A 24,049-nucleotide genomic window follows, 5' to 3' on the forward strand; every position below is an offset into this window, starting at 1 on the left:
TTGGATACAAGGATTTGACATCTATGCAAAATAAAATTGTATTTTCTGGAAGGTTGTGCTTTAGAGATTAAAGTTTTTTAAAAAATGGTGTTGTATCCTTAACATAGCTTGGGAATTTCTTAACATGTGACCCAAGTTGTTTGTCTGCTGTTTCAGCTGTTGGATTATGTATCGTGCTGACTATTATTCTCATAGGGTGATTTTCTTTGTGCATTTTAGGATTTCCTCTTGCTAGCCCTGTTCTTGTATTATGTGGTTGCATGTATTCTTTTAATATATAATGTCTTTATGGTATAATCTCTCCGCAATTTCCTCAATCACTTTTACAGATTTATTGATCTCATTGCTATTAACTTCTTCATCTGTATCCATATTCTTTAATTCACATTGTACAGATATCATAGAGTCATCAGTGTTCATTATCACTATTCCTGAACGTTTATCTGCTGGTCTTATTCTTATATCCTCATCATTTAACACTCAGTCACAGCTTGTTCTTCAGTATGGGTTCAATGAAGTTTACTACAGCTAAACACCTAAAGAAACAGTTCCCATCCTTCTCTATTTGAACTATGCTGTAACCGTCGTAACTATCATACACTCATTGCTCAAGCAGTCTAATCCAAAGTGTTTCAGCAGGGTTTTCCTTATTCTCGTTTTTGTTTTGAAATTTTAATTTTTTCTAGACCTATTGTATTTTGTAATCCCGATTGATCCATTTGTGTAATTTCATTAACTTTAAGGTTCAAATGTTCTAGTTTTTTGTTCAAGGTTTTCCACTTTACGAAGTAACTGTGTAATTTCTGATGGAGAAAACATGCAATTTATGTCATTTATAACAATCTCTAATTCAATGTGATGAATGTGCCATCCATGCAGATATATTATATATATATATATATATATATATATATATATATATATATATATATATATATATATATATATATATTTTTGGTTCCTGGGTATATAAGTGTTATTTCCTAATTGCTTATGCCTCAAACTAATAAAATGGCTTAACTGGAGCTCAATAACTTTTGTGACCCCAGGAGGATTCGTCACTTGACGTCACACACCAGAGTAACAATTTTTTTTTTAACAAACTGTTGTTGCTCCAACGAACCACTAGATGTCATCAAAGAGACAGGTACGGTTGGCTGCACACAGAACACGCGACCCGGGTATTCAAATACGAATCATGTTGAAGACACTAGAGGAGGGTCTCCAACCCTGGTCCTGGAGAGCTACTGTGTCTGCTGGTTTCTGTTTCAACCAATCTCAGTTAATTAAACCAATTATTGGCTTAATTAGTCAAGAATAACAGGTGTTCCAGAATTTTTGGCACTGATGATGTAAAAACAGCTAGAAAACCTGCTGGATAGGGGCTCTCCAGGACCAGGGCTGGAGACTCCTGCACTAGACCAAGGATTCCCAACTCTGGTCCTGCTTCTGACAAGTGCTTAATAAAAACTAAACCCTCCAGTAGGAGACACTGAGAAGCTGTGAGCCGGACGGGCTGTGCAAGTTAAGATTCAGAAACTCTCCAGTGCCGTGTTTGGACCGGGTCAAGCACGTTCACATCAGAAGCGATCCAGGATGAGCTGTGTATGAAATCAAGACATTCAAAAGCAGCTCACCCTGAAATACACAAGGGCTTCAGCCTAAAAGAGACCGTCTACTGAGGAACAATATGCTGCTTTAAAACCAGACAGAACTGAAACTAGTGAAGTATTTAAGTTAGGGAAAGGAAGTGGAAAACTGACAGCAAGAACTGTTGCCAGGTCCGTGGTGTCCCCACAGAATTGGGCTACTTGGAAAAGGTAAGTGCTGGAAATATTTAGGAGTCACAGATAGTTACTTTATTGGTGTTAATCAAAGAAAACTGATGTACTGCAAAAATAAGAAAGCATTGTTCCCAAAGAGAATGAAACTGCTTAAGCCGCAGTTGGTGTTGAATCTCAATAAACCCTCAATTTCTTATTAAAAAAACAAATGTTTTTTGCCAAAACACTTGGTCTAGTGCAGTACTGGATTTGTTTCCAAACCAAGGAAAATATGTGCCTTTGCATAAATAGGGCTACCTTTAATACATTCTGCCTGTATAAGGCACAATCACAGTTCTGATCAGTGGATGAAGCCATGGCAACCTCTTGGTTTCAGCATGTAGTGCTGTGTAAGCAGGCAGGGCAGTTGAAACACAACCTGTAATCAGATTACTCTTCAGCACCCGTTACAATGTAACTCCCAAGTAATTAGCTTTCTTTACAGCACCAAGTAATGAAGACTCCCTTAGACAGGAGAGGTTTGGTGATCAAGTACAGGAAATACAAAGAAGTCATGTATTTAATAACAGCACTTTGTAGTCAGTGATCAATTTAATATGCCAGTTGAATATTCAGTTACACCTTCCTACTGGTTTTAGGAAACAAACTGGTGTGAGTTTGCCTACAAGGGAGGTAACCATTTCACATTCTGCAGCATCTCACCTTGCTAATCACTCCCATATACATTGCACAATATGCAACAGTGCTGGTCTTCTACAAGAGATGCCACCTTGTGCAGTATGGGTGAAAAGACCTGGATCTTCACCAAGCATCTATATTGCACACTGAACACACCACCACTGACCAGATAGATTAGCTTTGACAAGGCTTTTATTACTCAAACACATTATGAAGACACAGCAAGCAGTTTGTCAGTAGCCTGGGAGCGCCTCTTCAGGAACACGGCCAACAGGACAGCACAGGAGAGAGCCAGAGCCACAGCGGAGACTGCCAGCACAGGGACAGAGGAGCCCGAGTCTGAGACAGGAGAGACAGAGGGGTTAACAGGACAGTGCAGGAGGGAAGCTACACCCATTGAAGACTCCAGAGTAGCAACTCTGCAGAGAGCATCACTTAAATTAGATCTACAAGTTACAGAAACCCATAGGACTGGAGGACACTGGTCCAGTGAGGAAATCTGTTGTAGCCTAGTCATTCAAAGCTCCCATAGGTTTCCCCAGTACTGATAACAGCACAGAGACCAACACTATACACACATAATGGAACACTAGATCACAAGACCAATAGCAAGTCTCATTTGAAATATGCAAGACTGAATTGTTAAACAAATACCCTTTAGATTAATAGAAAGTTAAAGCAGGCTAGCCCAGCTCAGTAGCATTGAGAGCTGCACTTACCCTGCACTTCCACAAGCTGCAGGGGGTGGTGCAGGGACTCCTTACTGAGCACGACAGCATGGTCTCGGGCCACATGCACCACGGTCAGGGGGCCAATGGTGATCTCCTTTACATGCACTCGGGGGTCCTGGCCAGCTACACAGAGGGGGAGAGACAGGAAGGCAAGGTTAATGGCATTGCTGAAACCAAGTCATGCACTGGTGATTGAGCTACTCCACAATGCAACTCCATTGAAGGGGAGCACATGGTCAAAAAAGGTTAGAAATGCTTTAGCACTAGCAAAGTCACTGGAGCTTATTGTCTATCAGAGTCTCATTTCCAGTTTGGCTCATGCAGATGTGGAAGAATCAAGTTGTTGCTGCTTCCTGGTACCTGATCCCCTTCATGTGTGAAACTCACACCAATGGTCTAGCTGAAAATCAGACCAGCTGACCTACTGCAAAAGGTCAGTCATTCAGATGAATTTGAAGCACTAGTTTGAACATCTTTAACCCTTTACTGCCCTGACTGTTCCCATTCTTATTTGCTCAATATCAAGCACATGGGACACTGGGCAGCAAACTACTAAACTGTAGTTGAAGTGACAGTATTTGTGCAGCTTGGTTAGAGTTCCAGTCCTATGAAGAGGCCTCTCCCAGGCTGGGTGTTCAGACAGTACCTGGATCAAGAGGAGCCGCTCTCTTGTGCAGCCACTTTCCTCTCCAGTCAGGCTGGTTGATCCCGTAGCTCCCCACCTGCCCAGGAGAAGGAAGGAGGAACCGGGGTGTCCCAGAGCAGGAGCCAGCATCACAGCACCCACACACTGCAGAGGAGCCATCCTCAGAGACCCACCTGGAGAAAGAGGCACAGCATGAGGGGGGCAGGATCACAGAGCACCAGCTATAATACAAGGACAGCGCAGAGGCACAGAGCCATCACTGTCCCAACACAAGGATTGGTACATTCAACCAGGGAGGATTCAATATTTCTGTAAGAGGATATCACATAACCAAAACTTGATATGAAAAGTAGTGATCATTTCCACACAGTATTAGAACAGAGGGCATGGGCAAGTAACAGGGCAACATAGCATCTCAATAGATATAACAAACCCACACAGAGGTAGGCTGCCATGATTGCAGTGTCAAAGTTCATCCCACAGGTGCTCATCTGAATGGATGCATGCTTAGGTAGACCAGTCTCCTAGAGACCATCACAAACAGCATGGTGGAATAAGGGGGTAGGATCTGGATTTAAAGGCTAGTCTTCAGCACAGAGGGTCTCACTCTTGCACAGCTTACCTGTTGGTTTGCTTCTGGTAGGAGCAGGCCTTGTTGGAGGCATCAGCTGGTTTGTCAGCATTGACTGCCCTCAGTGTGCATGTCATGTAGATCTGAAACCAAAGGGGGGGAGGGAAAGGGTCATAAGGGGAATTGTCAAACACCATACAGGACATCAATGCACCAGAAAGCAAAACTAATCACAGTATACTTGGACACAGTAAAAAGGACCCAGGTCTAGCTAAACCTTACCAAACTCCTGGAATCCCCCTGGAACCTGAAAGCAGCAATGTCAAAGCGCAGCTTGTTCAGAGCAGGTCTGGCAAAGGAAGAGGAGGAGTCTGGAGCCTTGCTATCCATCAGACAGCTGGGAGAGACAGGCAGGCAGAGAAAGGATTACACCTCCAACATACAGCATTCAAAACAGGGTCAATAAAGCAGAGTGCAGCACAAGCCAGTGTGTAAAGTAATTCCAGTTCTCACCCAAGCTTGTCCACAACAGCGTATCTGGGCTCAGAGTCCTTGTTGCCACTCAGGGTCGCGATGCAGCTGTCGACATAGAGCCGCAGGGGCACGTGGTTGTCAACGGCAACAGAAGCCTCAATGTGAAGGACGTCACCCAGGTAGATGACATTGGAGACTCTGGGACCACTCCAGTTATCTGGAACAGGAAGTAAGGAGACACAGTATATAGAGACCAGCATGAAAACACACGATACAATAACCTCTACTACAGGAAAGTATGCACTAGCAAACCCTTACTACAGGACCACTCCAGTTATCTGGCAGAGGAATTGTGCACTGGCAACAAACAGCCGCAGGAACCCTCCATGCCAGGGGTGTGCAATGAGTCCTAGAGGGCCCTTCTGTTCCAGGGTTAAACAACCTACTTATGGGCCTGGATGGAGGTTCAACTACAGCTTAGAACAGAAACACCAGTAGTGGAAGACCCAGCTTAGGCCACCCCTGCTTCATGACAGACTGGCAAATCACCAGCAGGGTGTCCAATGTTGACCCTTCCACTCCTGGGATGTTTTACAACCTTGATGTAAATTGCTTCATTATACTGCAGGCTATGCACCGCATGGGGATATTCTATTTGCAACTGTTCCCATGGAGGGATAAAATAAAGGTAGTTGCATAGAGTTCTCTAATGGAAGGATAAGCTGTTTATATTAAACCATCATACAAGCAGAAATGTGCAACCATGTTGCAAATAGAACTCTATATAGACACACACAAGCCTAGTTGATTCTATTATTGGCAGATCCCACACAAGTGATTACCAACACATTCTGGCTCTTCCAAAGAGTAAATGCTCTCAATTACACATGTTTAAATATGCATCATAGGAATTACACAATACGGGGATTTTATATTCATTTCTCTTCTAAACTCTCCCCCTGACACTGGCAGTTGTCATGATACTCAGGTAGCAACAAGAATTGAATTTGGCCAATAATCCCCATTATGATAATCAATAGCTGAAGACATTGCTGGAACTCGCACAGCATCCCTCAGTTAACTATGGGAGGGGAGGATAAAAACCATTTGAAGATAAGCTTCAGCATCCAATACAAGAGAAACTGGTCTTCATGTTCAAAAGATAGTTGCCAGGTTGTGATTAAACCCCACTCCCCATACCCAGCCCATTCCTTCATACCACTCATGAGCAGCAAGGAGAAGTCCAGGATTTGCTCTGTAGAGGCTGTTGAAGTGAAGGGCACCCAGGTTGGCTTTATGGGGCTGCTGCTGACATTCCACCTCCTGAAAAGAAATAACCCTGTAAATGATAGCATGCATAACTAATGAAACATGACATCAAACTGGCAGGGGGGGGGGGTTTGTGGGAGAGAGAAGCTGAATTTAAAATGAAGGCACCCAGTCAGCACAGAAAGAAAAGCATTTGTTAAATAGTCAAAACATGTTTGCATTCTTCAATAGAATTGTCAAATCTATTACAGCAGCAGTGGCTTGAACCCTGGTACAAATGAATGAGCAGCAAAGGAATTTAGCATGAAGTTTACAGATCCAGCCCCTCGGGTCCTTGTCTGCGCAGTACAGTACCTCGGGTATCGGCATTCAAGGAGAATGTCAGCCATATTAACCCTGGTGATGATACCAATGCTGGCAGGCTTGTAATAGAGATGGTTTGTGTAGCTCAGGAAGTCTGGGAATACCTAGGGAGAGAAGTGGAAGTGACCCTTCTATGCTTAATTACAAAAGAGTGAAGCAGTCTTGTGCTTTAACCCCTGAAGGTACACAAGGAATTGAGCATTTGTTCAAACAGTTTAATACATTTGAGTAACTTGTAGCACAAGGAAACTGATACTTGGACTACAAGCTCCAGCCGGTCAGTACATTGTGAATCCCCATTTCATGCACCTCATTGCAGAATCTTATAGAAGATTCAAGAGGTAAAATTAGTGTTGTCTAATTTAGTAGGCAACAAAGACACAAATTATAGAATGTAAGTTGCTCTAGAGACCCAATTAATGCACAAAGCAGTTTAACAGGTTCCACATACCAGCACCTCTAAAGATCACTGATCAAAACACTGGAATACTACTGTAGGCAAGAACTTCACTCTGAAGTGCAAGCAGCAAGGAAAGCTGGGCTGTTTACTATACTGGCTACCGCACTAAAATGCGATCGACACGCAGGGTTACCTGGAAAGTACTGCCGCAATCCTGGAGCTGGATGCTGAACAAAACCGTGCCTGCGACGCTGTCGGTGGAGGTGGCCGAGCAGCCCGCCGATCCCACGCTCAAGTCGGCGCTGTTCACCAGGTAGCCGATCCCGAACAAGTCCCGGTTCACCGTCACGACCATGGCGTCTTTCCTGCAGTCCAGAGTGACCGAACTCGACAGCGACAGGTCAGCTCTCTCCACGGAACGAGGGGTGGGCTTCGCCTGAAATACCGCTGCAGGAAACGACTGCGCTCCAGGAGGCTGCAGGTACGGCGCTGCGTTATAAACCTGCTGATCCGGCCAGCTCCATCCAAAAGCGCCGTGGAGCTGCACAAGCAAAATCAAAGCGAGCGAAAGCGCTGTCTGAACACTGCGCATCCCCATTGCAAACTCTTCAGCACAGAATCAAACACTGCAGCTGCGTGCCGATAAACCCGTAGCCAGCACCTTTATACTCACCGGAATCAATTAACGTGTTAAACCCGGCTGGGTAATTAAACAATTATACACCGACACACATTCAGTACGGTAACATCAGATCAACTCTTCAGAAAACGAATGAAGGGACTATTAGGAAAACAGAATCAGAACATTGTTTTTCTGAAAACGATCATTTTCTGTGTTTACATGACTTAGAATGATTATTTATTCTTAGCAGGGCGACTTAAACATGTTACAGAGTATTACAGTACAAGTATCACATTACAAATGATCACATTACAGAATATCACATTACAGATAAGAGCAGTTATAAAGTACATCAAATACAAACTGAACAAAATAAACAATACAGTAAATAATTACATTTAAGAGCAGTTCACCGTAAGCATTACATTAAACATTCGCTCACATGAGTAAAGTCCAGTAAGAGCACATAAGTATTGTAATGGATTGAGCACCGGGGTTGTGTTACTCCTCCAAAACTATTTGTAAATAGTTGTATAAATCAAATGTGTGTGTACAGTAAATAATTACAGAGGACGATTAAATCAGATCAGGGAAGGAGAAGGGAGAGGGCTCCAATCGAGGGAAATGCGCCCTACCAAGCGCACTGCGAAGGGCGGAGGTGGATGGAGGCCCTCTTCAGGGGTGTTCCCATCTGTAGTGAACAGAAACTGCTCCCTCCGAAGGGCCCTTCAAGCGGGCGCTCCCGAAGTGTGCAAGCACTGTGCCCTCCTGCGGAAGAGATCCTCTCTTCATGACCCAGCACACGGAGGATAAATTGTGCCAAAATTAATAAATAAATGACGAAATAAAATTCGAAATAATGAATTAAATAAATAAACAAAAGACAAAATAAACACATAAATAAAAATATAGATAAATATAACCTGGTATTTTGCTGTACTAATGTAACAAACTATGGGTTATTACTTTTAATCAATTATCATGTTATGTACGAACGTAAGAATTTTTTTTTTTTTTTTTTTTTTTCTGTAGTGGTGTACTTTTTTCTTTCAAATAGCATATATCTATAATTGTTTGTGCAATGTATTTTAATATCAGTATATACACTATTGCAGTTTTGCTACAGGATACATTAGTATCTCTAATGTAAGTTTTATATATAGACTGCTCCTGTTTACATTTACGTCCCAAATTCTGGGACGCTTTGGTTTTTAGATAATTTTCGAATTCAGCCCAGTTTTTGGGACTCAGCGGACACTTGAGTTTCTAAGCACACATCACCCCTGCACGCACGCATACACCACAGTGCGAGCCCTGCAGACACACACCACCAGGCAACCGCTGCATGTACACACCTAGCCATCACTTTTAGTGTATATTTCTGAAACAAAAGCACCTTGGCCCACCATTCTAATGGTTCTAGACTCAGGGGACCAGCCTGAATGTAACATGTCCAGTTTTCTAGCAATTCTTTGCAAAAAACATTTCAGGGTGTTCAGCGTCATTCATGTCTATGGCAGTGTTAAAAAACACATTTTCAGTCATATCTCTCGACCCAGAAGCACCTAGACCCACCATTTGAAAGGTTCGAGACTCAAGGGACCAGCCTAAATGTAACATGAGCCTCATTCATGTTATGACAGGGTTGAAAAACACATTTTCATGTATTTCTTGAACCCAAGCACCTAGAAGCATCATTGAAAGTGATATAGACTCAGAGGAGCGCCCCAAACCACCTCCTAAAACAGCGCAGTAGTTCACCCAAAAACCCACCGTCGTGAGTAAAAAAATAATTTTGCCGAGCTGTCCTGGCACCTAGAACCAGAAAAACGGTGACTCCTTGTGTGGGGGCCCGCTGTAAAAAAAATCAAGCTCCTAACCTCCACAGAACATGAGATATGCCCAGTCAAATATGTCCAAAAACGACCCTCAATGACTCGGGGCCTAGAACCCGGGTTGAACTTCCTAGCTTCATGTCTGGGGCTCCTCTTTCACAGGGAGCCATCCGTTTTGAAATGCTACATTTTCACGTATTCAGCATGATGGCATGTCAAGGGTGGATTTCCAATAGATTTTGAGCTCCAGGTTGGCAAAAAAGTCAAAATTGGTGTCCTTTCCTGCTGGGGACACGTCGCTTGGAGGGATGGACAGAGGCCCCGAGGTGGACCCCGTACCGATTTTCAAGTGTCGGGGACCCCCAAAACCAGAAATATAGCACCCTGGAAAATGTCTAAGGGAAATCACCAAAACACCTTTGGGGCAATGCCCACCCTCTGGCGTCGGGGTGGCGTACGAATCCGTGGCAGGGGATTTTCTTTAGTTGAGAGTCATGTACACATGGAGAGCGCTCCCTAGTTCCTGGCCCCAGGGGTTGTGAAGATATGAACTACGCAGAGACCACCCTCTCCCTCTTGCAAATCTCATTAGAAAAAATAAAATAAAAGCAGCCCAGAATTTGGGGTGTAAATGAAAACAGGAGCAGCCTATATTTAAAACTGATTACATTAGATAAACTAATGTATCCTGTAGCAAAACTGCCATAGTGTATATATTTGCTATTAATATACATTGCACAGATTATAGGTATATGCTGTTTGAAAGAAAAATAAAAAGTACACCACCACAAAAAAAAAAAAAACAATTCTTACATTCGTACACAACAATAATTCATATAAAGTAGTAACCCGTAGTTTGTTATTAGTACAGCAAAATACCAGGTTATATTTTAATTGAAAATGTTGTGGAAAGCAGATCTCTCGCTCTCTCTGATCACTATATTAAAAATGCCTGCAAGCTTTTCATATTCATGTGACAGACATGGACCAATCAAAACACAAGCCTCTTCTGCAGTTCATCCCAAAAACCAGGCCTGTGTCACACCTCCTCAGAGTGCCAGTGCAGTGTTTGGCTGCTCCATGAATCCTCCCTCAGATGTGGGAAATCTGCTGCTTTTAATTCACGAATGGCATTTCATCTTGACAAATTGTACCATAAATGATCATGTAATGATTATAGCAAAAAAAAAAAAAAAAAACATTTTATAAGCTAAATAACCCACTCCAGGCTGTGTGTTGAGACAATTTTATAAGCTAAATAACCCACTCCAGGCTGTGTGTTGAGACAATTCTTCCAGCACTTCCTGGGGGGGGGGGGGGGGGGGTGAAGCCACTGTGCCTGTAAGAATTGTCTGACTGCACACCCTGTCCTGGGTTATTTCTTACATGTAGTAACTGCCTTGTTCTTTATATTGAACAATAATAGGGTTACAGCTCAATGGAGGAGGGAAGTCTTTGCCCCTGGGTTCACACAGTGAATTAGTGAAGGGTCCTTGAATAACACACCATATTGAGCATGGCCTGATCAGAAATGACCAAATCTTGAAATAGATATGATGCAGCAAGGGGAGAATCCCATGAGCAAGACCATTTTGTCACAATGTATAATTGGTTGAAGCAGACAAATAAAATAAACTAAACAATCCAAAACCACCTTTATAAAGAAAGATTTTTATTTATCAATTCACACTTTTTGGCATTTTCCAAAGAGATACAACTCCAGCTACAAAGACAGCCCCTGAACACACATCCATTGCAGCTCCAAGAAGAGATCAAACATTGACTTGGGGTGCAAGAGAAAAGAAACCAGTTAGTGAAATACACAAAAAGGTTACACCTAAGTTAATTTTACATGAACTGCAATTGTGTTCACATTACCGCTTCTAGGCATAAAGTGAAGGGATCCATTTCTTCAGCTCAATTGGGCCAGAAGACACAAATGCCTTCACTGCACTACCGTCCATCCCTTCAACACTGCAACCTGCAGGAGGAGTCTAGCGAACAAAACTGCATGCAAATACCCACCCCACAGCGAGCTCTTACCAAGCAGCTGTTTTCCTGGAATGCACCGTCTGCTACAGAGGCTCTCTGGCCAGTTTAAATCACATATCACAACACTGCAGTGGAAGTAAATCTGAAAGACAGTACACCTCGTAGAGCAAGACAGGCTCATTTGATTACTGAATTAAACCACTACATAAAAACATTGCACCATAGTAAGCTTCTTGCAGAAGTGCAGTTAGTTGGAATGAAAACATCACTAAACAGTTGGGAACAGCAGATATTTGCTGCTTGCAAAGCAATCCAAGCCACACACTGTGGTACAAGATCCCCAATCCAACCCTCCTTTACCTGTCCTTTCAGTGCATCCTGGCCACTTGTGAATGAAAACATTTTCACGTCAAACCTCTTCAGGTGGGAAGGGAACAGCACTCTTGCATTGCTGGAGACTGTGTGAAAGATGGTCAAGGACTCATCTGCAGAGTTCTCACAGCTACAAAGAGAAAGTAATCAGGAGCAAATCAGCCACAGTTCCAGCTCCTGTGTTTTGTAGAAACAACCTCATATTCCAGCATCTTACCTGTCCACAGCAACATCCCACTTTGGAGAGCTAGTCCTGTCAGCAGAATAGGTTGCCCAGCAGTTATCCAAAAACAATTCAGCCTGTGGATCCCTGCTGTACAGGAGTTCTACCTCAAAATACAAGGGTCTTCGTAAGTACTTCACAACAGGGTAATCCTCCACTCCATAGAGGTCATTTTAGGTTGAATCTGCAGAGATGCAAGGGAGAATTTATAGAAGGAAACACACTGCTACAGCATATACACTATTTTCCATTCCAAGTCATACCCAATGCAAGCCGCATGATGACTGCAAGGTCCCCCAAGCCAGGCTGGACTCCAGGTGCAGGATTATTCTGGTACAAGAACTGTACTACCTTGGTGTCATTGACCAGATAGTGACAGGCAACTCTCAGCCTGGAAAGAGGAGATGGGTTAGTAGAGCTTCAGGCTCAATCATAAAGATTCTCAATTTGTGATGTAATCCTTACAGGTAAGATGTGAACAGCACTTCATTCTCATAAGTCAGGAGGTTGTTATCAAACTGGAAGAGAAAGATCACAAATGCTCTGTTGCAAAGAACATGCATATTTAGCATGGAGCTGCATACCAAGTTGCAGACTAGTTTCTGGTACTCTGGTCATCCCTAGATGCATACTAACTTAGTACCAATTGCAACATTTCCCACCCCCACAAATTTCAAAATATGTTTTAGTTGTGAGTAGTTGTGTCTGTTGTTCAAATGATTTGGGATTTCATATGTTCCAGTTAGTACAGTACTGGAAGTATGTCTACAGAAACTGGTAGACTAACTTAGTATTGTTTTAGTAACCTCTAGGGAGGGCAACAGCAGTTATTATGTGTTTGCTGCAAACAGACATTTGAATACGCAGCATGTGACACTTGAGCTGCAATTGGTATGAGCTCATTTAAGTACCGTCTTCCATGACAAACACAAGATCATCCCCAGTTAGTACAAGGCTTTCAGTTAATTACAATTCACCCAAAGCCTCTACAGGCAGCACATGCAATGCCATCTCATGTGTCACAACACCTTTGTCATCTGGACAAGCAGATAAATAAAACAGTGGCATCTTGCAGGTAGCAAATGCCCACAAATCATGCAAGTAATTCAGCCCCCCCCCCCAATTCTATCCCTTGATTCAGGGTGTTATGGCTGCCCCTTGTCAACATGTTGAACATCATGATTAAAATTTTTCAATACTAACCCTTCTAGTTGTTCCACAGGAGTTGACATTGAAGTAGAAAACCACACTGATAGCATCAGACTGGAGGCCTGCAACTAGGATCCCTTAGAGTTAGTTGACTTGGAGACAAGCTGGGGACAGATTCCACTTTCACAGCAAGAGCTGCCATGGTTCCATTGGTGAAGCAATCTGAAACATACCATTTGGATCCAGGTTAAGGAAACAAATCTCCAATCTCAAAAGCAGCTATTATACAGAATGCTTGGTCTGCAGGAGAGTTACCAATCATCTTTGTAGGGAAACTGCAGGACAGAGAGAAGTCAGCCACCACAACCATGGTCGTAATATCCTTCAAGGTCAAGTCATGCCTGCTTGTGATGCCTGAAGAGCTGATCACCTACAGAGACAATACATCAGGTCAGTAATGTGTTGAACCCAAAACAGCTAAACACACATTTTAAAGTTGCATCACTTACTTCATATGTGGCATCAATTGAATTGTATGGCACAGCCATCCAGAAATTGGTAGAGTTGACATTATACTTGTACAGGGCACACAGACTTCCAAGTTCTCTTGAGCCCACAAAAGGAATCCAGTTGCGACCCATGTTGCCATGGTATAGAATGCAGCACCATCACAGTAGCCAGTTACTGTAGGTGGAACTGCAAGAGGAAGAACAGTGGACATTGCAATGGACTGGATTGCTTAGGAAAGGGTAGCTGTAGACCACAAATAGTCACTTGCTGATGTCTGAGAACAGCTTCGACTACAGCAAGATGAGTGAAGTGTATTCTCTGGCACTACATTCAGCAAGTAGGTGAGGGGCAGAATGTAGGTCCTGGTGTCTGGAGGAGTTACCTGAAAGAAGTAAAGGTTTGTAGATTAAACCCAAAGTCAGACAGCAAGCAACACATCTACAGGAGGCAAGTGTTTTCAAAAGGGCAGTTGGATGGTTGAACAGGTGGGATGGTACCTTTTGTTTCACATTGGGGTCCTCAAATGGCACCTGGAGAGTGTAGGTCTTCGATCCATTGGGAAAGACATGCTCCTGGACATTATAACCTTTTAGGTTGGCTTCTGGAACAGTTAGAGTCTCTGGTCCAACTAGTATTGACATGATCATTGAACATTGACATTAGGAACAGTGTCTGAAAATAAAGCATTCAGTTAATGAAGGATATGAAGTGGAGCTCTGCAACATATCCCTTTGATTTACTGCAGGAGGACAAGTTATATATACTGTTTGTGACAAGTGGTGGCCGAGGCATGAAAGGAGTGGTTATTGGATGAAGTATTGTGTACTTGGTCTTCTGAGGCCCATCTTGCCAGGTATGCGCCAGCATTGGTTCAATAGAGTAAGAGATCACATAGGTGTTGTCCAATACATGGCTCTGAAAGCACAGGAGCATTTTAGGAGGCTTCATGAAGTTCTACATACCTTGTAATATCCAGCAGCAGCACCCATAAGAATTTTTTTACAGTGATTAGCTGGGGATCAACATCCAGTTTAAAACCTCTATTCTGAATTGTTGCAGGGTCAAGCTTGCGGCCATCAACTCCCATTTGAACATCAAGGGTAGTAATTTGTGATGTAGGAACAAGAGGTAGAACACGGGAAACATTCCATGTGATCATCTCTTCTGTGAAGGCTGTTCCATCTGTCAAAGAAAGGGACACCATAAACTTGGTATTAAATAAATCAGACTTCACCTAGAAGAGTTCTTGAGCACTGTTCCCCTCCAGAAGCTCACTGTCACGTCTGCTGCGTTTCGGAGATTTTCACGTACTCTCTTTATTCAGTCTTATTTATTTTCTGTTCACTCTGCACACACTCTTAACTCAGGGGAGATGTTAAGAGGACAGAGATGTTATAAACTCCTAGTGGTTTATGCTTGAGCACTGGACGAGCTGTAAGTAAGTCCATATAACCTTTATTTAATCGGAAAGAAAGACACTCAAGACTCATTCATTTTAAGTTTTACGAATCAGAGCAATGCTCCTTTGGTTTATTAAAATGCTTTTAATATTTGGAAAAAGGCAGATTGATCAGACCTCCAAATTCCAACACATGCGGTCTACAAGCACCCACTTCTATATTTCAGTTTCATTCAATATAACACTCTCTTAAAACCAAAACATAGTTTCAAAACCTTATAGCAGTACAACCAATACATGTAAGATATAACAATGTTAGTAATATGCTTACCTCCTATTATAAGGAAAAGTAGCGTGAACAAAGGAATCAGTCTGGTGGAGATCTGCAAATGATGGACCACTTCACCCTGTCAAGCAAAGGTCTTGAATGTGGTACCCTTTTGCGAAAAGTGTGAGTTTTTATAGGATTCGTCTCCATAGGAATACATGGAGAATCTTTATCAAATCCAATTCTTATCTCTTTGGCACACAACAGCCTAAAAATTTAGAGCCTTGTGTCAGCAATTAATAAAAATATAACACCTGGTCTACACATCCAATCATGATCTCACCTGCTCATTTCTCGACCCCTCCTCTATCTAAAAAGCTAGGTGAAACAAAGAAAATAATATTACTTTGAATATATGAGTGTTGTCTGAAATATATACAACACTATTAGTTATGATTATATTGATTATATGTATTCATGTCTAATAATATATTCCCTCATGCCATTCTATTCTTCAAATTAGTTTTCCTTCTCTCTTTACAGGCGTGTGCTTAACAGATATTATAAGGAGATTCCATCTTATGTTTTTCCCAATATAGAGTTTCTGTTCATGGATAATCTATTTGTTTTTATTTAAGTGTAAGATTGTAATGTCTCTGTCCTATGAGTTTCCTAACAGCATGAATTCAGCTGACCTGCGGACGACATCCTATTTTTTTCAGCTGCACTTTTCTAGTTGTGCGCTTAGCTTTCCAGTTTCAAGTGATAATCAAGGTTTTTTCCAATTTTTCTATGGCGAGAAGACACTCTAACCTTGACGATGTTAGATAAGAGAACTCCGCTCTTCATGTCAACTATCCCTTTACTTTGTGGCATGACTTCAAGACAGGCTCACAGCAAATTATAAAGTTTTTACTTTCTTAAAACCCATCTTCTATTCTTTTTCTTAAAATTACTTTTTAAGCTTCTTATTTTATATTTCAAACAACATCCCTTTATGTTGCATCATCTTTTAACTCAGAGTCAAACTAGACAGTTTCCTCCCTATAGAACACGATTACTAACTATTTTAAATGCGAACCTATCTAGATGAGAAACAATTTCATGTATATTATTATAACAGGCAGTGTTAAGCATATGGTCTTACACGCACAAATAGTTTATAGTAAAAAGCAAGCATATCAAACCTTATTTCAACATTTAACAACATTTTCTTAGGCTAAAAAGGGTGCTGCAGAAACTTGCATTCAATTCTAGGAATCAAGCCCATCTTGTTGAAGAGGTGGGATGGTAAAAACTGGCCACTTGTATCAAACTATACCAGCTTCTACTGCATGATTTTATATAAAGAAAATGCTCCTGGACATAAGTTTTCACAGTTAAAATATCTGGTCCAACTAGAATTACATGCTCCACTTCAGGCAGGAATGTCCCCAGGGTCACATTGAACACTCGGTCTTTAGGAACAGTGTCTGAAAATAAAGCTATGCAGTTAATGAAGGATATGAAGTGGAGCATTGCAACAAATCCCTTTGATTTACTGCATGAGGACAAGGTCTACATACTGTTTGTGACAACTGGTGGCCGAGGCATGAAAGGAGTGGTTATTGGATGAAGTATTGTGTACTTGGTCTTCTCAGGCCCATCTTGCCAGGTATGCTCCAGCATTGGTTCAATAGAGTAAGAGATCACATAGGTGTTGTCCAATACATGGCTCTGAAAGCACAGGAGCATTTTAGAGGCAAGCTTTAAAATGAGAAGGATTTAGAAGATGAACTTCTGCATACCTTGTAATATCCACCATCAGCACCCACAGGAATTTTTACAGTGATTAGCTGGGGACCGACATCCAGTTTATAACCTCTATTCTGAATTGTTGCAGGGTCAAGCTTGCGGCCATCAACTCCCATTTGAACATCAAGGGTAGTAATTTGTGGTGTAGGAACAAGAGGAGGAAGAACACGGGGAACATTCCATGTGATCATCTCTTCTGTGAAGGCTGTTCCATCTGACAAAGAAAGGGACACCATAAACTTGGTATTAAATAATTCAGACTTCACCTAGAGGAGTTCTTGAGCACAGATCCCCTCCAAAAGCTTACTCACCAGTAGGACATGTAACTGCAGTGTCCACCATCATGACCATCCATCTTTGCTTATAAAAGGTGGTTGATCTTAGCACAGCCATTGGTACAGTTTGGATCTGTTAGAGGGGAGGGGGGCTTTTACTATAGCAAAAGCAAGACTAGTCTACCTTCATAGTTTGGATATACTGTACTAGAGAACAATGAAGCCTAGACTACTTACCACCTGACGCTGGCTTTCTGTGGCGTTGTATGCAGCTCTAACCAGAATTCGAGTTGGTGTAGTGTTTATGGCATAGCCATTTGTCATGGCCTGAGCAACAGTCATAGCCTGCTTTCTATTTGCTGGGAGATGGAACACTACTTTCCAGATGCTATTGTCAGCAGCAGTTGCCTAGCAGGAGAAATCTCATTAGAACAGGGAGTTTGAACACAAAGCATCCCCCAGTCTAAAGGATTTGGGATAGCAGATCTATTTAATAAACATGAACTAATACTGAAGGGTGAAAGCTTAACAAGGTAGCACTGAAACAGTTATATGTTCAGCAGGCATCTAATATAATAGTAAGTCCTCAAACACAACGGCACACGAAAGAGCCCACGTGAAAGCATGTGATCTGTATCCGATACAGGCAGAGTTTACAGCCATTCATTTTTTACAGTTGTGGAACTGAATACAGTGTACCAGACTGTAGGACAACAGCTGAAATTGTATCTATGGAGCAGTCTCCAGAAGGGAAGTATCAGAACACATAGCATGAAGGGTTTCTAACCCTGATCATATGAAGTCACTACCTCAAGGTGAGAAATACAAGGCTTACACACTGGAAAGAAAGGGTTAACTTCCCCACAATCAAATGTCAAAGGAATCACAGAATATGTACACAAAGCCAATGCATTAATGGCACACAATTCCAATACAGCAGCCTCTAGGGAGACAGGTTAAAGTGAAGGGTCATTAGATTTTGCTTCCACTAGATGAGACAGTAGAGTGGACCTCAATAGACAACACCAAGGGGATGTGAATGAATCAAAGTCACATGATTTTACCTCAGGGTATGCAAGGGACCAATCAGGATCATCTTGAACAAAGTTTGGCTCAATAAGGGGCACACCTCTTCTCACAGAAACCTGAAGAGAATTGAGAGCAGTCAGGAATGAAGCACTTCTGTAGTGACAATTAAAATAAATATCCACACAACCCAACAAGTTATACTGAAGAGCATTATCACATCCTGACAGCCCTTACCTCCATGTAGTTTCTTTCACACATAATTTCCCTCTCTGCCCATGGAGAATAGGGGCACGTCATGCTCTGAACATAGGAGGAAGCTGAAGTCATAGCACTGTTTGAGAAGACACTGATTTGTACTGTCAGCTTGTAGATCTCATCATTCTGGAATGAAAGGCTAAAGTTAGTCCCAGCATGGCACCATTAGAAACAAGTTTACAAGAAATAAAATGAAGACTTACTGTGTTCTGAGCAAAGCAGCTCAGCACAGAAGCAAGGAACTTGGCATTTCCCAAGAAGTCAACAGTTAAGCTGTATCCACACTGTGTGGCCAGTCTGGGAGAGAGGGACACAAGCACCCCCTTATTGTCTATGGAAAGAAATGCAGATGGGTTTAAACTGTACACGTCATCGTGCAAGGTGGAGAGATAACAAAGTTAACACCCCCACCGTCCCGTTTAGTATTTAATGTGATCAGCAACATGCTTTTAAAGCAAAACGCAAGAGCCTTTCCTACCCTGCATTCTGCGAAAACGAAGCCTGGTTGATGCTATACAGCGCAGGAGTGCTCTGTACTTCATTCAGGTTATTACATTACCAATCAACAGGCTTTGCACACCAAAAGCTTTCCATTCAAGAAACACGATCACTCACCAATCACATTGATGCGAAAATACTTTCCAACAAAAGACTTCTCCAACATCATCATCATAACACTCCCTTGACATTCTGTCCTCACCGAGCCTGCAGAAGACAGCGATACTTGAAAACACACAACCGGCAAATAAACAGGAAGCTAAAAGCACAGCTCTGCTGAAGAGACCGTTATCGTACCTAGAGGGGGGTTCTGCGCGCAAACTTCAGCGGCTAACACTGCCAGCAGCAATGTTATTCTGCATTGAAAAAAAAAAAACAGACTACAGTGAGAAACACACACAACAAAATTAACCTTTCAAAACGAGAGAAAAGATCGACAGTTACCCAAATCTAAGACAACACGGCATCATTAAATCCAAGGCAGACCCGACCGGGAACTGCTTTCCTCGTTCCAAAGAAATAATAAGAAAAACAATCCAGCCCGCAGTGGAGTTTGGGGTTCCTTCGTGCGCAATGAGTTTATAAAGAGGGGCCGGTGCTAATGGGAGCTCATTAGCTGCAATCGATGCGCGCACCTGTTTCATATTAGCACTCTAATTTTCAATCAGTACTATAATAATAATAATAATAATAATAATAATAATAATAATAATAATAATAATACTTTTGAAATTATATTACAAGCCATTTAGAAGATTGCACTTTGAATTGAAGTTTGGCAGAAGTACTTGCGGAACAGACTGGACTGTCACCTGCAAGGACTGTCTGATTAAAGGCTCCGCTATGGAGGCATGTAGTAAACAAACACCAGTGAATAATAAAAAGAAGCAGCGAAGATGAAGAAACACATTTATATCCTGCAGGAATCGAGGCACATGTGCTGCCTGAGCCAGTTTGAGGGACGATAATGACAGCTCGAGTTCTGATCTTAACATCCACAAGTCAATTGCCCATTTTTACAATGTTCCCAGACTGATAGGCACTCAGCAGACATTAAAGCGGACAATTTATCTGAGGCCACTGGATTTGAGAAACAGTGCAAAGCATCTCTTTAGCGTGTCAAAGCTGCCATGACAGGGGCAGCCCGGGGGAATAGAATGAGCAAGCGGCAAATGGAAAGCACAGCGCTTAACTTGAAATAAAACGCGCAGTATTGATTCAGAACAGACTGAACACAAACAGGATGGCGTGCTGGAAATTTGAATGGTAATCAGTTTATTAAAGATTTCAATTACCGAGCTTAATTCCATTCATTATTTGATGTATAATTAATTCTCTTAGTGTGCTGAGCATTTTCAATGTGGCAGATTATCTTCGAGTGTTGCGCTTGTCTATTTGGCAGCTGTTCCTTCAATTCCTCCTCTCAGGTTTGGACTCAGACGGGTTGATTTGGGAAATTGTCAGATTGTTTCTTGTGTCTCCAGCGATCATGTGGCTCTGATTGGATCAGCAGGCTGTGGTCGTGATTGACAGCACATGCCGAGGGGGCGTGGCCTGTACAGATGCTCATTTGAATAAAGTTTGTCGCGGAGCTTTAAAGGTTCCCATGGCAACTGAGTCAACAAAACAACCCACGCATTGAGACGCAAGCTGTGGGCGGGAAGTAAATGGGAAAAAGTGAAAGCAGTTGGAGTCAGTGGGATTTTTTTTATTTTTTATTTTATCATATCATGCTGTTTTCTGTGAATGCGGAATGCAATTCGCTGATCTGTAAAAAGCACGAATAAATGAATGGTGGCTATGGCTATTCCTAACGCATTGTGTGTGTGTGTGTGTGTGTGTGTGTGTGTGAGAGAGAGAGAGAGAGAGAGAGAGAGAGAGAGAGAGAGAGAGAGAGAGAGAGAGAGAGAGAGAGAGAGAGAATGTGTGTAATAATAATAATAATAATAATAATAATAATAATAATAATAATAATAATAATAATAATAATTTCAATCAGGGTGGCTATTACCAGACTTGACTTGAGAAAATGTCTTGATTGCAGCTCTGTTATTACTAGTAGCAGCAGCAGCAGTAGCTGTAGTATTTATTTCTTAGCGACGCCCTTATCCAGGGTGACTTGCAATTGTTACAAGATATCACAGTAGAAAGCATCACATTAAAAAATATAATACAGATAAGATCAGATATGAAAATACCATAAAATCAATTCAAGAAAGAGCAAAATAGTGAAGCACACAGTAAATTATAAGAGCGAATTCGACTAAAAGCAAAACTTGGCTCTCGCGATTCCTTATCCAATGCTGCCACCGTGTGGCCATTTCGCAGAACTGTTGGTTCAAATAAAACAAAAAAAAAAGTTTGATCTGAGCACAGCTCAGTGACAAGCGGTTGCTGGTGCCCTCTGCTGTTTACAATGGGTATTACAGGTAGTGAAATTATTATTATTATTATTATTATTATTATTATTATTATTATTATTATTATTATTATTATTATTATTATTTTGTTTATTTCTTAGCAGACTTACACTTGTTACAAGTTATCACAGTACAAAGTATCACGTTATAAACATTACACAATATCATAATACAAGAGCAGTTATGAAAGTCAATAAAATCAATTCAAGAAAGAGCAAAACAAAACACACAGTAAATTATAAGAGTGAATTCGACTGAGAGCAGCTAAACCTGATAGTAACTATTTGCTTATATGAGTCCAGTAAGAACACGTAGTAAGCATGATAAATGCATGAGAATGATTTCAAATAAGAGCGATTACACAAAACTATATTATGTAAACACAGTACTCTCCTGCTTATCCTGTAAATATTCATATTGCTGTATTTTAAGAATGTATCTGAAATGTTTATTTTTGCACAGAGATTACGGTTAATCTGAGTCATTTCAAAGGGCAACTGAGCTGTATTCAGATTTTTTTGTTTAAATGTTAGTTTAAATGAACCAACAGTTCTACCAAATGGCCACACGATGGCAGCATTGGATAAGGAATAGCGAGCGCTCGGTTCTGCCGTCTTCATAATCCACTCGAAAGAGTTGCGCCGAATTAATGAGCTCCCAGGGGGCGTGTCCGAGGGTGGAACGGTGGGATCTCATTAAATATGCTGGTTTGTTCAGAAGGAAGCAAAGCGAAGAGGTGTTTACTTTTGTTTTGCAGATTACGGCGCACAGAGCTCCTCAAAGCAGGTGAATGCACTCGGTTTATTTGTTCAGTAGTATTTGGTTTTGAATTCCGCGTTGTCAATGATGTGTTTCTGGTATTTAACACAATGACTGTCCGTGCCTGCTTGTGGTGTCAACGGATGGAAGACATACATGGTTAGATATGTATATTGAAGCAGTTAAACAAGAGATTATAGCAGGACTGAAGAAAAAAGGTAAACTTCATTGAACCCATACTGAAGAACAAGCTGTGACTGAGTGTTAAATGATGAGGATATAAGAATAAGAGCAGCAGATAAAGGTTCAGGAATAGTGATAATGAACACAGAGGACTCTATGAAATCTGTACAATGTGAATTAGAGAATACGGATACATATGAAGAAGTTAAAAGCAGTGAGATCAATAAATCTGTAAAAGAGATGGAGGAAATTGCAGAGAGACTATACAATAAAGAGGTTATATCAAAAGAATTAAAAAATACATGCAGCCACATGCAAGAACAGGGCTAGCAAGAGGAAATCCTAAAATGCACAAAGAAAATCACCCTATGAGAATGATAGTCAGCACGATTGATAATCCAACACACATAATAGCTGAAATAGCAGACAAACAACTTGGGTCACACGTTGAGAAATTACCAAGCTGTGCTAAGGATACAACACCATTTTTAAAAAGACTTGAATCTCTAAAGCAAAAACCTTCCAGAGAATACAATTTAATTTTGCAATGATGTGAAATCCTTGTATCCAAGTGTCCCTTGTAAAGAAACTTGCGTGTCAAAAAGCACTAGATAATAGACTAGATAAATCAATACCAACAGCAGAGGTGCTGAACAGGATCAACGTAGTTTTAGAAAACAGTTATTTTACATTTGTTGATAAGAATTACAAACAAAACGATGGTACAGCAATAGGATCTGAAGTGCATACATGGGGAAATGGGAAGAACAATTACTTAGAAAATCAGAAAGAGAACCTTTAGAATACATTCGGTTTGTAGATGATATTTTTGGGGTTTGGACACATGCAGAAGAATCTTTTTTCCAGTTTCATAAAATGGCAAATGAAATACACAGTAATATTAAGATGGACCTTCGATGGACAAGAAAATAAATATAATTTTTAGATACCGTAGTAAAACTTGAAGAAGGTTCAATTGAGACTGACCTCTTCTGTAAAGCTACTGACATGCACCAGTATTTACACATGTCCTCTGCACATCCAATCCACACTAAAAGGGCAATCCCAAAGGGGCTAGGAATAAGAATACGAGGAATATGCTCAAGAGAAAATGACTGTGTAAAACAAAGACATGTATTAAAAACAAATCTTAAAATAAAGAGGAGACAAAGAAAGAATTATAGAGACAGAGTTAAGAAAAGTGAATAAACTAAAAAGAGATGATCTTCTAGATTATAAAAATAGAGATAAAAAGGACAAGAGAGTCCCATTAGTAATGACTTTGGAAACAATTTCGGACTCTACATAATTCAGAAAAATTGAAAAAAGGATTTTAAGGCCCCAGTTGTAGCATTCAAAAGAGAAGCTAATTTAGGTGATATTTTAGTTCACAGTAAACATAAAAGAATAATTGACAGAATAGGATCTGCAAATACTTGCACTAGTACATGTAAAGTGTGTAAATACATGGACAAAAGAAAAAATATATATAATTAAACACAAGAACAACACATATCCACTAAATACTAATATCTACTGTAAAAATAGCA

General features: G+C 41.2%; 1 long non-coding RNA gene and 2 pseudogenes across 2 annotated transcripts; all 3 read right to left on the reverse strand.

Annotated features, from left to right (window-relative positions):
* Positions 1-2,559: 2,559 nt before the first annotated feature.
* On the reverse strand, positions 2,560-7,883 carry LOC121310602 (annotated as a pseudogene).
* A 3,293-nt stretch (positions 7,884-11,176) lies between these two features.
* Positions 11,177-18,965, reverse strand: LOC121310600 (annotated as a pseudogene).
* A 289-nt stretch (positions 18,966-19,254) lies between these two features.
* LOC121310601 lies at positions 19,255-20,910 on the reverse strand. 2 transcript variants are annotated; one of them, XR_005948889.1, is made up of 3 exons: positions 20,433-20,910; positions 19,435-19,493; positions 19,255-19,344 (listed from the first exon to the last, which is right to left on the reverse strand). It is a non-coding gene; the product is annotated as an uncharacterized LOC121310601 (long non-coding RNA). The 2 variants fall into 2 exon arrangements; XR_005948888.1 differs by lacking the exon at positions 20,433-20,910 and adding an exon at positions 19,582-19,668.
* Positions 20,911-24,049: the final 3,139 nt, after the last annotated feature.

Source organism: Polyodon spathula, unplaced genomic scaffold, assembly GCF_017654505.1.
Source record: "Polyodon spathula isolate WHYD16114869_AA unplaced genomic scaffold, ASM1765450v1 scaffolds_2324, whole genome shotgun sequence".
NCBI lineage: Eukaryota > Metazoa > Chordata > Actinopteri > Acipenseriformes > Polyodontidae > Polyodon > Polyodon spathula.